This window comes from Kogia breviceps, chromosome 5 (assembly GCF_026419965.1).
Source record: "Kogia breviceps isolate mKogBre1 chromosome 5, mKogBre1 haplotype 1, whole genome shotgun sequence".
Taxonomy (NCBI): domain Eukaryota; kingdom Metazoa; phylum Chordata; class Mammalia; order Artiodactyla; family Physeteridae; genus Kogia; species Kogia breviceps.
In genome coordinates this window covers 20488026-20503319 of record NC_081314.1, presented here as the reverse complement: position 1 = coordinate 20503319, position 15294 = coordinate 20488026, and positions in this window count along the sequence as shown.

The following is a 15294-nucleotide window of genomic DNA, read 5'->3' as shown; positions in this document are numbered from 1 at the left end:
TGTTACTATCTACATTTCTAAAAAAGAAGAAACCAAAGCCCAGAGAAGTTAACTTGCAGATGATCACACAGCTTGTGAGCAGGGAGAGTAGGGGCGATTGAATGGCCAGTCTATATATCCAGCTAAAAAATCCATGTTTTTGTCACCATCTCACATCCCTACACCACCTCTCTTGTCTCAGACTGTGATCTACATTCCACTTAATGTGACATCATATATGTTTCTTCATGTTGCAAAGCCTTCAAAACCTTCCTTTTATTTTTTTAAATTTTATTTATTTATTTATTTTTGGCTGCGTTGGGTCTTCGTTGCTGCACTTGGGCTTTCTCTAGTTGCAGCGAGCGGGGGCTACTCTTCATTGCGGTGCACGGGCTTCTCATTGCGGTGGCTTCTCTAGTTGTGGAGCACGGGCTCTAGGCACGAGGGCTTCAGTAGTTGTGGCACGTGGGCTCAGTAGTTGTGACTCGCGGGCTCTAGAGCGCAGGCTCAGTAGTTGTGGCGCACGGGCTTAGTTGCTCCGCAGCATGTGAGATCTGCCCGGACCAGGGCTTGAACCCATGTCCCCTGCATTGGCAGATGGATTCTTAACCACTGTTCCACCAGGGAAATGGCCCAAAACCTTCCTTTTAAATGGCAGCATATTATTCCAACCATAGTTTATATACCATTTCCCTATTGTTGAGTATTTACATTCCTTCCAAATCTTTTTGCCATTAAAAGGAATTCTGACAGTTGCATAGTGTTGATATAGAGTAGGAATTTTAGAGGGAGGGGTGGGCCATTCTTCGGTATTACTAGGAATCTCATTTACAAGACTCCACCTCCAGCCCCCTCCACAGTCCTCTCCACCCTGACTGCCTTAATGAACCTTATCGCCAGCAGTCACCTAAGGAGAGTGTCACTGGCAGAGCAGAGAAGGGGGCAGGAAAAACAATTCCCTTGGAATTCACACCCATTCAAGCCAAATGAGTTAATCACCTTTTAACAATTTAATGCAGACCTCATAGATCTTAAATAGTTTTGACAGATGGAAAATTAAGGTTGTGTCAGGATTCTTATTGGTTTTGAAAAGATTAGAAATCCTCTTATTTCAAAAGGGCCAGGTGAAAGATTTTTAAATCCTGTTAAGAATTTTAGCCGGTATCCTGAGAGCAATGAGTAACCATTGAATGGTTTTAAACAGGGGAGTGATAACCTGATATGAATTTTTGATCCAGAAAAAAACACCCTGGTCTGGAGGGCAGGGTTTAGTGATTAATGGGATGGAGCGTAAGGAACAAGGAGTACTCTAGCATGGCCCCAGGGCTCTGCCCAGGGCAGCTGGGTGGGTAAGATGAGAAGCAGAAAAGGAAGGGAATGATAAGTAGTTCTTTCCCAGACCAGGTGAGCTAGGCATGCCTGAGGGCAGGGCCTGGTGCAGGCTGTGTTGGGGGCAGGCAAGCAGGCTGACTTCAGATGCTTATGCCCCAGGGTTCTGGCTGGCTGGCTACTTGGTCACAGGGACTGAAGACCAGAAGGAGGGACCCATAGGCCAGGCCAGCTCATGGAATCAGAGGGTTCTAGGAAGGCACAACTGGCCCAGCAGAAGAACTGAGGACACTGGGGAAGGCCCTGAGTCCATGAGGCCTTAGTAACCCAGAGAATGTTAATCCCCTCCTTTCTACCAAGGGACCAGGGCTACCCCATCTTCAGGGACTGTTTGTGCTAGAGGTCATCAAGTCCCTGGAGCTTTTCAATTTGAAGATTCTGACTGATTCTATACCTAAGGGAAAGCACCAGCTCAGAGATGTAGCCCCAGGAAGAAAATCCCCTGGGTCCCTGCCCTCCCAAAGATCTACAGCCCGCCAGTGACAAATACCAAGGTGACTAGCACAGGCTGGGATCAGTGCTTTAAGAGAGATGCAAACCTGGGAAAGGCAGAGTTTAATTCCATCTGGATGCCTGGGAAGGTGAAGAAGTGATGGCAGCCCTAAAAAACAGGTTGACTTCCACAGGGAGACAGGAGAAGGCAGAACATTCTAAGAGGCAATGGTCAATGAAAAAGTCCAAAGAGGGGAAATAAAGGACATGCAGGAGACAGAGAAGCTTTGCGGTGGCATGATTCTTTCCAGATGCAAGGAGGAACAGCTGTTCATACAGCTCAGATTCACAAGACTGTGAGGGTCTGGGGCAACAATCCAAACTTTGCCCCCAAATCATCTTCATCATCAGTGGCTAAAATCAAAATTTCCTGTGACATCATCTGGGAAAAATGCTAGGCAGCTCGTTCTGAGTTTGCCCGGTCCCCACCTCCAAAAGCAACTTTCCAGAGCATTTGGATGTGCATTTTTTATACTAGCTTCATCTCTCCCTGCCTTACTTTCCTACCTGTAGTTTTCCTTTTGCCTTCTTTCTATTTAAGCCTTCAGATGGGGAAATAAGGTATGTAAAAATAAACCTATAAAACACTGAATCATATCTTTCAAAACCATTCCAATGTCCACCAAATCTCAAAGGGACCGTGAGTCTCATGGGTGGATCCAGACAGAGCAAGGGTCCAGGAGAGGACCCTAAATGAAGTGCAGGAAGGAGCAGGCTTGGGAAGGGGACTCCGGGGACAGTGCTTGGAGTGAACTGGAACTGAACACAGGAAGTCCTTGGGAACCTCGGAAGGTTATCAAAGTCGACATGCACCTGGAGTCAGCTTCCACCGAGGCTGGTCAGGCAAGACCAAATGCCAGGCTGTTTTCATCCAAATGTCACACTCAAGGGTAAAGGGAGGAGATTTTCAGGCTGCACATTTTCCACACCCAGGAAATGAGGTTCCCTTTTGTGTAGGCCATCCTGGGGAATGTGAGGACCCAGGGACCTGCGAATTGAGTTGGAATATGGTGATAAGCATTCTTGGAGCCATTGCAAATTTGCTGCAGTTTGGCGGAGCAGGACAGGGTAAGCTGGTATCGGGGCTTCTTTGTCACGGATGTGGGGCTAGGGGAGATGGAAGGGCACAGCATCGCTAAGAACCTTTAATTAACTTTGCCATTTTACTGAGAACTTACAAGCAGAGGTATTCTTCATTGAGCTGCATTTGGCAGCAGCTTTAATACATAACCTTTGATTGTATCTTATTGATTTATATTATTTTACAATTGGTTACATGACATGCTTTTTGTTCCTCCAGGGCGAAGACCCACAGAGGCCCATAAGGAAGAGGTTTGCCAACAACAAGGGTGAAAGCTCCCAGCAGCCTCACAAAAATTTTCCAGTTTATACCCTCCGGCACTTCTCAGGCTGCTGGGTATCCCACTGCATGGAGATGTCTGCCTGAGGATGGGCCCGGGGATGGACAGGGGCGGGGTGCAGACCCCAGAATCATACTATCTTGGAGGAACTCCACACAGGAGGTTGGTCCAACTCATCAAAATACTTTCTTCCTCTGTGTAACCATTTGACTAGGGGCTAATCAATGATTCCTTGAGGCTATGCCAGGCACCTCCCTCAAACCCCAGACTGGGGAGTAGGCCAGGAAGTCAAGTTCTATTGGGCTGAGAGGGAGGGTGCCTCCTCAGCTCAGAAGACTGAGCGGATGTCAGGTAGCACTGAGGTACTCAGGGGAAGCCACGGGAGCTCTTGGCAGATGGGTACTTTGTGGTGGTTATTTTGGTTCAGCCATTTTGAGGTCACAGGTAATTTTGAGAGAAGAGGTCAATATACCAAGTGATTTCATATTTAGTAACTACAATTACACAGCATTAAACTTTAATTTTAATTGTCTTAAAAAAATTTTTTTTATACAGCAGGTTCTTATTAGTTATCCATTTTATACACATCAGTGTATACATGTCAATCCCAATCAACCGATTCATTACACCACCATCCCCACCCCCCCACTGCTTTCCCAACTTCATGTCCATACATTTGTTCTCTACATCTGTGTCTCAACTTCTGCCCTGCAAACTGGTTCATCTGTACCATTTTTCTAGGTTCCACATACATGCATTAATATACGATATTTGTTTTTCTCTTTCTGACTTACTTCACTCTGTATGACAGTCTCTAGATTCAACCATGTCTCTACAAATGACCCAATTTCATTCCTTTTTATGGCTGAGTAATATTCCATTGTATATACGTACCACATCTTCTTTATCCATTCGTCTGTTGATGGGCATTTAGGTTTCTTCCATGACCAGGATATTCTAAATAGTTCTGCAATGAACATTGGGGTGCATGTGTCTTCTTGAATTATAGTTTTCTCTGGGTATATGCCCAGTAGTGGGATTGCTGGATAATATGGTAATTTTATTTTTAGTTTTTTAAGGAATCTCCATACTGTTTTCCACAGTGGCTGTATCAATTTACATTCCCACCAACAGTGCAAGAGTGTTCCCTTTTCTCCACACCCTCTCCAGCATTTGTTTGTAGATTTTCTGATGATGCCCATTCTAACTGGTGTGAGGTGATACCTCATTGTAGTTTTGATTTACATTTCTCTAATAATTAGTGATGTTGAGCAGCTTTTCATGTACTTCTTGGCCATCTGTAGGTCTTCTTTGGAGAAATATCTATTTAGGTCTTCTGCCCATTTTTGGATTGCGTTGTTTGTTTTTAAATATTGAGCTGCATGAGCTGTTTATATATTTTGGAGATTAATCTTTTTCCCATTGATTCATTTGCAAATATTTTCTCCCATTCTGAGGGTTGTCTTTTTGTCTTGTTTGTAGTTTCCTTTGATTTGCAAAAGCTTTTGTTTCATTAGGTCCCATTTGTTTATTTTTGTTTTTGTTTCCATTACTCCACGAGGTGGATCAAAAAAGATTTTGCTGTGATTTATGTCAAAGAGTGTTCTTTCTATGTTTTCCTCTAAGAATTTTATAGTGTCTAGTCTTATATTTAGGTCTCTAATCCATTTTGAGTTTATTTTTGTGTATGGTGTTAGGGAGTGTCCTAATTTTATTCTTTTACATGTAGCTGTCCAGTTTTCCCAGCACCACTTATCGAAGAGACAGTCTTTTCTCCATTGTATATCCTTGCCTCCTTTGTCATAAATTAGTTGACCATAGGTGCATGGTTTTATCTCTGGGCTTTCTATCCTGTTCCATTGATCTATATTTCTGTTTTTGTACCAGTACCATATTGTCTCCATTACTGTAGCTTTGTAGTATAGGCTGAAGTCAGGGAATATGATTCCTCCACCTCCGTTTTTTTCCCTCAAGACTGTTTTGGCTATTCAGGGTTTTTTGTGTCTCCATACAAATTTTAAGATTTTTTGTTCTAATTCTGTAAAAAATGCCACTGGTAATTTGATAGGGATTGCATTGAATCTGTAGATTGCTTTGGGTAGTATAGTCATTTTCACAATATTGATTCTTCCAATCCAAGAACATGGTATATCTCTCCAACTGTTTGTGTCATCTTTGATTTCTTTCATCAAAGTCTTATAGTTTTCTGAGTACAGGTCTTTTACCTCCTTAAGTAGGTTTATTCCTAAGTATTTTATTCTTTCTGTTGCAATGGTAAATGGGATTGTTTCCTTAATTTCTCTGTCTGAACTTTTGTTGTTAATGTATAGGAATGCAAGAGATTTCTGTGCATTAATTTTGTAACCAGCAACTTTACGAAATTCATTGATTAGCTCTAGTAGTTTTCTGCTGGCATCTTTAGGATTCTTTATGTATAGTGTCATGTCATCTGCAAACAGTGACCGTTTTACTTCTTTTCCAATTTGTATTCATTTTATTTCTTTTTCTTCTCTGATTGTCTTGGCTGTACTTCCAAAACTATGTTGAACAATAGTGGCGGGAGTGGACATCCTTGTCTTGTTCCTGATCTTAGAGAAAATGGTTTCAGTTTTTCACCATTGAGAATGATGTTTGCTGTGGGTTTGTTGTACATGGCCTTTATTATGTTGAGGTAGGTTCCTTCTCCACCACTTTCTGGAGAATTTTCATGATAAATGTGTGTTGAATTTTGTCAAAAGCGTTTTCTACATCTATTGAGATGATCATACGGCTTTTATTCTTCAATTTGTTAATATGGTGTATCACATTAATTGATTTATGTATATTGAAGAATCCTTGCATCCCTGGGATAAATCCCACTTGATCATGGTGTATGATCCTTTTAATGTGTTGTTGGATTCTGTTTGCTAGTATGTGTTCAGGATTTTTGCATCTATATTCATCAGTGATACTGATCTGTAATTTTCTTTTTTTGTAGTATCTTTGTCTGGTTTTGGTATCAGGGTGATGGTGGCCTCATAGAATGAGTTTGGGAGTGTTCCTTCCTCTGCAATTTTTTGGAAGAGTTTGAGAAGGATGGGTGTTAACTCTTCTCTAAATGCTTGATAGAATTCACCTGTGAAGCCATCTGGTCCTGGGCTTTTGTTCGTTGGAAGATTTTAAATCACAGTTTCAATTTCATTACTTGTGATTGGTCTGTTCACATTTTCTATTTCTTCCTGGTTCAGTCTTGGAAGGTTATACCTTTCTAAGAATTTGTCCGTTTCTTCCAGGTTGTCCATTTTATTGGCATAAAGTCGCTTGTAGTAGTCTCTTAGGGTGCTTTGTATTTCTGTGGTGTCCATTGTAACTTCTCCTTTTTCATTTCTAATTTTATTGATTTGAGTCCCCTCCCTCTTTTTCTTGATGAGTCTGGCTAAAGGTTTATCAATTTTGTTTTTTATCTTCTCAAAGAACCAGCTTTTAGTTTTATTGACCCTTGCTATTGTTTTCTTTGTTTCTATTATATTTATTTCTTTTTTAAAAGTTTTTTTAAAATAATTTTTTAAATTTTATTTTTGGTGTGTTGGGTCTTTGTTACTGTATGTGGACTTTTCTCTATTTGCGGTGAGCGGGAGCTACTCTTTGTTGTGGTGCTCAGACTTTGCATTGCGGTGGCTTCTCTTGTTGCAGAGCACAGGCTCTAGGCACAAGGGCTTCAGTAGCTGTGGCATGTGGGCCAGTAGTTGTGTCTGACAGGTTCTAGAGAGCAGTCTCAGTAGTTGTGGCGCACGGGCTTATTTGCTCCGTGGCATGTGGGATCATCGCAAACCAGGGCTTGAACCCATGTCCCCTGCATTGGTGGGCAGATTCTTAACCACTGTGCCACCAGGGAAGCCCTTATTTCATTTAATTTTGCTCTGTTCTTTATGATTTCTTTCCTTCTACTAACTTTGGGTTTTGTCTGTTCTTCTTTCTCTAGTACCCTTAGGTGTCAGATTAGATTATTTATTTGAGATTTTTCTTATTTCTTGAGCTAGGCTTGTATTGCTATAAACTTCCCTCTTAGAACTGCTTTTGCTGCATCCCATAGATTTTGGATTGTCCCGTTTTCATTGTAATTTGTCTCTAGGTATTTTTTGATGTCTTCTTTGATTTCTTCAGTGATCTCTTGGTTATTTAGTAACATATTGTTTAGCCTCCATGTGTTTGTGTTCTTTACGTTTTTTTCCCTGTAATTGATTTCTAATCTTATAATGTTGTGGTTGGAAAAGATGCTTGATATAATTTCAATTTTCTTAAATTTACTGAGGCTTGATTTGTGACCCAAGATGTGATCAATCCTGGAGAATATTCCATGTGCACTTGAGAAGAAAGTGTAATATGCTGTTTTTGGATGGAATGTCCTACCAATATCAATTAAATCTATCTGGTCTATTGAGTCATTTAAAGCTTCTATTTCCTTATTAATTTTCTGTTTGGATGGTCTGTCCATTGGTGTAAGTGAGGTGTTAAAGTCCCGCACTATTATTGTGTTACTGTTGATTTCCTCTTTTATAGCTGTTAGCAGTTGTCTTACGTATTGAGGTGCTCCTATGTTGTGTGCATATATATTTATAATTGTTATATCTTCTTCTTGGATTGATCCCTTGATCATTATGTAGTGTCCTTCCTTGTCTCTTGTAACATTCTTTATTTTAAAGTCTATTTTTTCTGATATGAGAATTGCTACTCCAGCTTTCTTCTGATTTCTGTTTGCATGGAATATCTTTTTCCATCCCCTCACTTTCAGTCTGTATGTGTCCCTAGGTCTGAAGTGGGTCTCTTGTAGACAGCATATATATGGGTCTTGTTTTTGTATCCATTCAGCAAGTCTGTGTCTTTTGGTTGGAGCATTTAATCCATTCACGTTTAAGGTAATTATCAATATGTATGTTCCTGTTACCATTTTCTTAATTGTTTGGGTTTTTTTTTTTTGTGGTACGCGGGCCTCTCACTGTTGTGGCCTCTCCCGTTGCGGAGCACAGGCTCCGGACGCACAGGCTCAGCTGCCGTGGCTCACGGGCCCAGCCACTCCGCTGCACGTGGGATCCTCCCGGACCGGGGCACGAACCCGTGTCCCCTGCATCGGCAGGCGGACTCTCAACCACTGCGCCACCAGGGAAGCCCTGGGGTTTGTTTTTGTAGGTCCTTTTCTTCTCTTGTGTTTCCCACTTAGAGAAGTTCCTTTAGCATTTGTTGTAGAGCTGGTTTGGAGGTGCTGAATTCTCTTAGCTTTTGGTTGTTTGTAAAGATTTTGATTTCTCCATCGAATCTGAATGAGATCCTTGCCAGGTAATGTTGGTTGTAGGTTCTGCCCTTTCATCACTTTAAGTATATCATGCCACTCCCTTCTGGATTGTAGAGTTTCTGCTGAGAAATCAGCTGTTAACCTTATGGGAGTTCCCTTGTATGTTATTTGTCGTTTTTCCCTTGCTGCTTTCAATAATTTTTCTTTGTCTTTAATTTTCGTCAATTTGATTACTATGTGTCTTGGCATGTTTCTCCTTGGGTTTATCCTGCCTTGGGCTCTCTTCACTTCCTGGACTTGGGTGGCTATTTCCTTCCCCATGTTAGGGAAGTTTTCAACTATAATCTCTTCAAATATTTTCTCGGTCCTTTCTCTTTCTCTTCTTCTGGGACCCCTATAATGTGAATGTTGTTGCATTTAATGTTGTCCCAGAGGTCTCTTAGGCTGTCTTCATTTCTTTTCATTTTTTTTCTTTACTCTGTTCCAGGACTGTGAATTCCACCATTCTGTCTTGCATGTCACTTATCTGTTCTTCTGCCTCAGTTATTTTGCTATTGGTTCCTTCTACTGTATTTTTCATTTCAGTTATTGTATTGTTCATCTCTGTTTGTTTGTTCTTTAATTCTTTTAGGCCTTTCTTAAACATTTCTTGCATCTTCTCAATCTTTGCCCCCATTCTTTTTCTGAGGTCCTGGATCATCTTCACTATCATTATTCTGAATTCCTTTTCTGCAAGGTTGCCTATCTCCACTTCATTTAGTTTTTTTTTGGGGGGGGGGTTATCTCGTTCCTTCATCTGGTACAAAGTCCTCTGCCTTTTCATTTTGTCTTTCTTTCTATGAATGTGATTTTCCTTCCACAGGCTGCAGAATTATAGTTCTTCTTGCTTTTGCTGTCTGCACTGTGGTGAATGAGGCTATCTAAGAGGCTTCTGCAAGCTTCCTGATGGGAGGGACTGGTGATGGGTAAACTAGGTATTGCTCTGGTGGGCAGAGCTCAGTAGAACTTTAATCTGCTTGTTTGCTAATGGGTGGGGCTGGGTTCTCTCCCTGTTGTTTGTTTGGCCTGAGGTGACCCAGCACTGGAGCCTACCTGGCTCTTTGGTGGGGCTGATGGCAGACTCTGGGAGGACTCACGTCAAGGAGCATTTCCCAGAACCTCTGATGTCAGTGTCCTTGTCCTCATGGTGAGCCACAGCCACCCCCCACCTCTGCAGGAGACCCTCCAACACCAGCAGGTAGGTCTTGTTCAGTCTCCCATGGGGTCCTGCTCCTTCCCCTGGATCCCAGTGTGCACACTACTCTGTGTGTGCCCTGCAAGAGTAGAGTCTCTGTTTCCCCCAGTCCTGTCTAAGTCCTGCAATCAGATCCTGCCAGCCTTCAAAGTCTGATCCTCTAGGAATTCCTCCTCCCATTGCCAGACCCCCAGATTGGGAAGCCTGACGTGGGGCTCAGAACCTTCACTCCAGTGGGTGAACTTCCGTGGTATAAGTGTTCTCCAGTTTGTGCATCACCCACCCAGCCATTATGGGATTTGATTTTATTGTGATTGAGCCCCTCCTACCATCTCATTATGGCTTCTCCTTTGTCTTTGGGTGTGGGGTATCTTTTCTGGTGAGTTCCTGTGTCTTCCTGTCAATGATTGTTCAGCAGTTAGTTGTGATTCCATTGTTCTCGCAAGAGAGAGTGAGCACACATCCCTCTACTCTGCCATCCTCTTAAATTGTCTTTTTAATTGTTTTTTTAATTGTCAGCAAATGTTTAGTGATTGTTTACTATGGGGCTGGCACCCCCTCAGCAGGAAATGAAGACCCAAAATGAGCCGCAGGGTCAGAGAGGACAGATAAAGGAACAGTCACCAAAAACCCCTATGCAACTATAAATCATGTTACATGCCTTAGTAATAACATGAATACTATTAATAATAATAACTAACATTAACTGGGATGACTATTTGTCAGACACTGAGCTGGGTGGGCTTCAATTCCATCCTCTCACTGAGTCCTCACAGCTCCACAAGGCAGGTGTGTTTATCATCCTTACTTTACCAGTGAAAAAACCTGAGATGCAGAGAAGCTAAGTGACCCGCAAGGAAGAGGCAGAGTTGTGATTTGAGTCCAGGTCTGACTCTAGAAAACAGGCACTTGACCATGAAGTAAAGAGCAAGGTGCTTGAGAGAATGTAAAGGACTTGCCTTCAGTATGGGAAGCTCTCTCTAGGCTCCCTAAACCCTCACCCTTTTCCTGCTTTTTTTTGTTTGTTTATTCTCAGATATATTAGGTTGAACCATATGGAACTGCTACTTTGGTAGGTTAAAAAACAGATAGCTGCAACTTCATGTGGTTCAACAAACAGCAGACCTGATCCACTAGGGGTGGGCTTAATGAGTCCAACTCCCTTTTGCAAGCCTTGGTGGTAGGTTTATATATGGGGCGAGGGTGGGGTGGGGTGCAGGGTCATGCATGGCAGCCCTTTACCTCTTTCTGGAAACAGGCTCTTCTGGGTAGCCACTGGGGTCTGGGACCTCATTCCTCTTGTTAACCATTTATCCTCCAACTATAACCTTAATGTCAGGGACGAGCTAATGAGGGACTTGAGGTTGAGGATGAAGGTCAAATTTTTGGCTACACATGACTGACTATGTATTCTAAAGCCAACAAGGAATGATGTTGAGGAACACTTGGAGAGTCCGTGGTTTGTGCAATCCCCTGTTAATGTGGAAAACTGGGGACTAGTGGAGACATTTTACAAACTTCGGTCAAATGCCTCTGTGACGTAGGCTGTACGCCCAACACCATTCTTACCTTCAAGTGTTTTTGTTACCGAACACAAGGCCGTGTGTCCAATGCATAGTGAGGCGAAACAATACCAAAACATCAGAATTTGGAGCAGAGAAAAGTTTATTGCAGGGCCGTGCAAGGAGAGGAGTGGCTCATGCCTTAAAAACCCCAAACTCCCCAAAAGCTTTCAGCAAAGCCCTTTTATAGGAAAGGTAAGAGAGAGGCATGGTTAGTTGTTGCAAACTTCTTGGTGTCAGATCCTTTGTTCTTGAGGTCAGGTCACCACGTTCCTGTAAACCTCCACCAAAACAACTGTTATCCTCTGTTCTACCTAGAAAGGGCAAGGTTCCAAGGCTCAACTTTTGCCCTCCAAGGTCCAGGCCCTGGCTAAGGGGAGGGGGTCCCTGCATAGGCCAGTTACCCTGCCCAGGAGCATTTGTCCAGCACCCAGTCTGGGTCCTCCCTCCAGTGCCCAGGCTGGGCTGAAGAGGCAGATCTCTGCTGGCGGCGCCCTCAGGGCCAGGTCCCCAGACCCTGCCCAGCCTTCATCACTGAGGGGGCAAGGCGCACAGGACCCCACTGGCCCTCAGGCTCCTCAAGCCACCCAAATGGGGGTCAGGTCCTGCAGAAGACAGCCGCCGCCATTAGGTCATGGAAGTGGGGATGAAGGAGAGGTTCTCGGCTGCCTCAAGGCCTGGGCCTGGCCAATGGGTGCCTGTGGCGAGGGCTCTGGAGCCCCGCAGGACACAGTCCTGTCCCCGGGCCCCCCAGCTCGCCTGCTTGGCTCCGAGGCCGGAGGGCCTGGAGGGTCCCAGGGAGAAAGCCATGATCCCCCTCTCACCGCACTCTGCTTCAAGGACCACTGCAAGGCTGACTGTTGGTGGAGTGGACCTCTAAACCAGGCTCTAAGGGCTGCGCACCCGCTGGGCCCCTATTACATTTTCAATGTGCTATAATTGTATGTATACGTGTGTGCTTCTGGCTAACAGTTTACCATACAGTAAGCTCTGTGAGGGAAGGGCCTATATCTGACTTATACTTAACTCCTAACATCAGGCCTGGCATACAGTAGGTGCTCATTAAATAAATGTTTTACATAAATGAATGAGTTAATGAGTGGATGAACAGTTAAACAACAAATCATGCAAATACCAGGAAAGCATCAAGCACCCATACCAAACAAAAGGTCTCTGGGCCTTTAAAGATCAGGAACCAGGCTGCCTGTAGGAGTCAGTAGAGGTTTCACCAGAGGAAGTGACCTGAAAGTAGCTGCTCCCCAATTGGAAAAGGTCGTCAGTGAAACAGGCCAGGCAGTAGCTCACAGATCGGAGAAAGGAAGCCACAAATGAAAAGTTACTCCCCATTTCCTGGCAAGTCTTTGGCCAGCATGAGCTGCATTCCTTTGAGCTGAGCATGTGTGGAATTTGCAGCCTAGGTAGTAGAATGGAACTTGGAATGAATAGCTCAGCAAAAAAGAACCCAGGGATAATGGGGCTGGGCCCAGCTGCCCTGTGCCAGCTCTTGAGCTCATGGAATATTGGAGCTCAGTGGGCCTTGTCGAGGGAGATAAATGATGTTCTTTGGATTATACCACTTCAGAGGACTCAGAGAGAGATTTCCACATTCAGACAGCATTAGTATCCTTAGAAGATGTGCTGAAATACCTGGTAATGTTCCCAGTGCTCGCCACTATTCAACTTTCCATCTACCAAGTACAAATGAAGGTCTGTTTTGCTTTAAAGATGGGGAAGGTCCAGGGCTTCCCTGGTGGCGTAGTGGTTGAGAGTCCGCCTGCCAATGCAGGGGACACGGGTTCGTGCCCCGGTCCTGGAAGATCCCACATGCCGCCGAGCGGCTGGGCCCATGAGCCACGGCCGCTGGGCCTGCGTGTCTGGAGCCTGTGCTCCGCAATGGGAGAGGCCACAACAGTGAGAGGCCCGTGTACCGCAAAAAAAAAAAAAAAAAAAAAAAAGAAAGATTGGGAAGGTCCAAACATCGAGAGAGCTGGATGATGCTTCATGATGAGGATGGGATGAAGATGAGGATTCAGGGCTCTGTGTAACCCATCTGGAGGAGGGTAGCAAGGGAGATTTAAGAGGAAAACCTGGTAGGAATATATGCTGTCAGTTTCAGGTCAGGGGATTCAAAGTGGAGGAGACTAGCTTCATGAAGGAGAGTATTAACTACAGATAATGACACAACCACAAAGACCCTGGTCTCTCTACTGGCCTGACCTGAGTTTTTTACATATGATCAAGTATGGGGAGCATGCCATCAATCACACTGAACGATGTAATAGGGAATTTTACTGCATTAACCCTCAACTGCTGTACCTTCTCTGCTTTTTCCCGTCATTAATTATTTCAAGACATGGATACGTTGATAGGGACCTAAGAAAGGGAGGACTGAATTTCAGTTATTCATATCTAGATCTTTTCTTCTAGATTATAATGGAGTTGAAGGCAGGAATGACAAATTACTCTGCCTGGAACAAAGCACATTGCCTTAAATATAGCTAAATAAGTCCTTCACAGATGAGGAAAGAAAGAACAAAAGGAAGGAAGGGAAGGAGGAAGGAGGAAAGCAAGGGAGGGAGAGAAAAGAAGTAAAAGAAATTTGATCAGAGATGTTAAGGAAGGTGGGGGAGGGGCAATACTGAACTTGGCCTGCATCACAAGAAGATACCTGGTGTCACAGAAGGAAGTTACCTAGAGACCCATCCCAGGTGGCTGAGGGCAGTTTATGTTTGTGGAATTATACGTAAGCTTGCTATTGGCCAAGGCCAGGTCCTTGATTTGCTTCTTTGACATATTCTAGACTTAGTACATTAATAGTAGTGGCAGTGGAGGGGGCATGGGGGAGACAAACTTTAACGGAAAAACTGTAAAGGAAAAGACCAAGAAGTAGCTCCATTTACTGGCTGTGCTCTATCTACCCCACAAGGCTACTAATAAGTCTGAGTCATTTCCTCAGTGGTTGTGACAGTTCTCTGTCTTTAGAAGGAGGAAGTGGAAAGTTTAATACCTTACATTAGAGGCCCTTTTTCATATGCAAGGATTCAGTTCATTCTCAAGGCCCAGAAGGTACTTAAATGGGACAACCACGTATAGCATGGGCACATTTGGTCCCCATTACTATGGCATGCCATTCCCCTCCTCTTATCAGGTATAAAAAAAAGATAGATTACAGTCATCATCTCGTCAGGGCAGGTGATGCTATTTAAATGTAAAATCATTGATCGCATCCAATGTGTATTAAGCACTGCAACTAAGAGGTACTCTTGGGCTTCCCTGGTGGCGCAGTGGTTGAGAGTCCGACTCCCGATGCAGGGGACGCGGGTTTGCCGCGGAGGGGCTAGGCCCGTGAGCCATGGCTGCTGAGCCTGCGCGTCCGGAGCCTGTGCTCCGCAATGGGAGAGGCCACAACAGTGAGAGGCCCGCGTACCACAGAAAAAAAAAAAAAAAAAAAAAAAAGGTACTCTTTCCACAAGTATCTTGCAAGAGCTAACATCTCCATTTTACAGATCAGGAGCTTGAGGGTCAGATTTATTTAGCTTGACCTTGGTAGATATATCAATATCTAGTAGAAGGTGGAGTATAGATAAAACCAATCTCCTTTTAATTACCTACTGGCTTACTAAGATCTTTTAGTTAATGAGAACTAAACTTCAAGGCCACTGCTCCTCACTTTCGTAACAATCATCCCCTACGATGAAAATGAATAGTTGCCAGACCAGAGAGGGTGAAAGTACAGAGGCCAGCAGAGCGTATGGTACCATCTTTAAAATAGCTAGCTTAACACAGGGCCTTTCCGTCTAGCTAAAGTTCAAAAGACTACAAGGCCCCAGCTAGCCCCGGACCAGCAAACACACGTGTACCCTACGCATGCGCCCAGACGGGACCGACCCGCCCCTTCGACCGGCCCTCTTTAGCCAAGTCACCAGCCAGCCCTCTAAATGCCCGCCCCCAAGACTAAACCTTCGACCAATCGGGAGGCAAGAGTCATCAGGCACGTCACTTATTTAG